Raw genomic sequence first — 2,924 nt, 5'->3', positions numbered from 1 at the left:
GAACCCTTCCTGACCGGACGCTCAAACGCAGAGTCCGGTCACTCCTTCAGCTTCTGTTCACCTCCTGTGAGCTGACTGAATGCTGGACAGCACAGTCTGGTGCAGCATCCGGTCACCCTTTTTCAGCAAATCTTCAATGTTCCTCCGCGCTACCTGTTCCCAATCAAGTCCCAACTCAAATAAGATCCAAATAAACACTAATTAGGACTGATGTGAGTGACCTCTCTCAAACTCTCAAGTTTTTTAAAATATTTTGCCTTAGGCTATAATTCTTTTTAAGAAAATAGGCAATAAGAGGGCAAATGGAACAAAATGATAAAACAACATTCATGCATATGCAATACTTGTAAGTAAATCTAGTTGCTTGTCAAGTTTGATCCAAGGTTAAGCTTCTTCATACGCTTTTCGGCGGTTATCTTAACCATGTTAGACAAGCCCTATATGCATTATCAAAAATTAAATATGTTATATATTACAATGAATGCAAAGGACAACACAAGCTTAATTTTTAGTGAAGTTACTAAAATCAAGTACATTGAGCTCATTCTGCAATCTACAAAATGTAGCCTCATCTAGCGGTTTAGTGAAGATATCCGCTAATTGATCTTCAGTTCTTACAACTTCTAGTGATATATCATTTTTAGCAATATGATCTCTTAGAAAGTGATGGCGGATATCTATGTGCTTGGTGCGAGAGTGTTGAACCAGATTATTTGCAAGTTTTACCGCACTTTTATTGTCGCACAAAAGAGGTACCTTTTCTAGAACTACACCATAGTCTAGCAAAGTTTGTTTCATGTATAATATTTGAGCACAACAAGCACCCGCGGCAATGTATTCCGCTTCGGCGGTGGACAAAGCCACACTATTTTATTTCTTGGAGGACCAAGACACAAGTGATCTACCAAGCAAATGGCACCCTCCGGATGTGCTCTTTCTATCAACTTTGTAACCGGCATAATCCGAATTGGAATAGCCAACTAATTCAAATATAACTCCTTTGGGATACAAAAAGCCAATGCTTGGTGTGTGCTTAAGATACCTAAGGATTCTTTTTACGGCAATTAAATATGTTTCCTTAGGATTAGCTTGAAATCTAGCACACATACACACACTAAACATGATGTCAGGCCTAGATGCGGTCAAATATAACAAGCTACCAATCATGGAATGGTAGAGAGTTTGATCAACTGGGTTACCTTCCTCATCTAGGTCGAGATGTCCATTGGTAGGCATTGGTGTCTTGATTGGCTTACATTCATCCATCTTGAATCTCTTGAGAAGATCTTTTGTGTATTTCTCTTAAGAGATGAAGATGTCTTCTTTCATTTGCTTGACTTGAAAACCAAGAAAGAATGTAAGCTCACCAATCATGGACATCTCGAACTCCTTCGACATCAATTCACCAAATTCTTTGCATGAGTCTTCATTTGATGATCCAAAGATGATATCATCAATATATACTTGACAAATGAAGATATGCTCATCAAGCTTCTTGGTGAATAGTGTGGTGTCGACCTTCCCAATGGTGAAGCCCTTCTCAATGAGGAAGTCCTAAAGGTGCTCATACCAAGCTCTTGGGGCTTGCTTAAGCCCATATAGTGCCTTGGACAACCTATAAACATGATTATGATATCTAGGGTCTTCAAACCTAGGAGGTTGATCAACATAGACTAGTTCATTAATAAAGCCATTTAAAAATGCACTTTTCACATCCATTTGATATAGTTTCATTTCATGATGCGATGCATATGCAAGAAGGATACGAATGGCTTCTAGCCTTGCAACCGGTGCAAAGGTCTCTCCAAAATCCAAACCTTCAACTTGAGAGAACCCCTTTGCAACGAGTCTTGCCTTATTTCTCACAACAACACCTTGATCATCTTGCTTGTTTCGGAACACCCACTTTGTTCCAATGACTCTTGCACCTTTTGGTCGCTCTTCAAGAGTCCAAACCTCATTGCGAGTGAAGTTGTTCAACTCTTCATGCATGGCATTGATCCAATCCGGATCTTTAAGAGCTTCTTCTACCTTGGTAGGCTCATAGCAAGAGACAAAAGAGTGATAAGCAATAAATGAAGCAAGTTTTTGAGATCGAGTCATTACACCCTTTGATGGACTCCCTATGATGAGATCTTGTAGGAGAGGTGTATTTCTTTTATTGACCACTTGAGGAGGAAGTTGTGGAGCATCAACATCTTGTGCTTGTACCACCATTTGCTCATGGAGACATGAGTGTCTTCATTTTCTACTCTCCCATCCTTTTCGCCATCTTATGGTACATTTGATGAAGAGGGTGGATTTATCACTTGTACATCATCTTCATCATCTTTTGGCTTGATGTCTCCCACCAAAATATTCTTCATAGCCTCTCTCAATGGTTCATCACCTACATCATCAGGATTCTCATGTGCTCCTTGGTAGGCGTTAGATTCATCAAATTCCGCATCATATGTTTCTTCAACCAAGCCGGTGGCATGATTAAATACCCTATATGCTTTGGACTTTGATGAGTAACCAACAAGAAAACCTATATCACAACGTCTTTGGAACTTCCCTAGGTGTTGCCGCTTCTTGTAGATGTAGCATTTGCAACCAAACACCCTAAAGAAGGAGACGCCCGGCTTCTTCCCATTGAGCAACTCATAAGGTGTCTTGCCAAGGAACTTTTGAAGGAATAGGCGGTTTGATGCATAGCATGCGGTGTTGATTGCTTCCGCCCATAGAGCTTCAGGGGTGTTGTACTCATCTAGCATTGTCCTTGCAAGAGTGATCAAAGTCCGGTTCTTCCTCTCAACTACACCATTTTGTTGAGGGGTATAAGTTGCGGAGACTTCATGCTTGATCCCAACTTCACCATAATAAGCTTCAATGTTTGTGTTGTCAAATTCTTTTCCATTGTCACTTCTTATCTTCTTGAGCTT

The sequence above is a fragment of the Miscanthus floridulus genome, chromosome 6 (assembly GCF_019320115.1).
Source record: "Miscanthus floridulus cultivar M001 chromosome 6, ASM1932011v1, whole genome shotgun sequence".
NCBI classification, from domain to species: Eukaryota; Viridiplantae; Streptophyta; class Magnoliopsida; order Poales; family Poaceae; genus Miscanthus; species Miscanthus floridulus.
The sequence above is the reverse complement of the archived record's forward strand: the minus strand, read 5'-3'. Positions refer to the sequence as shown.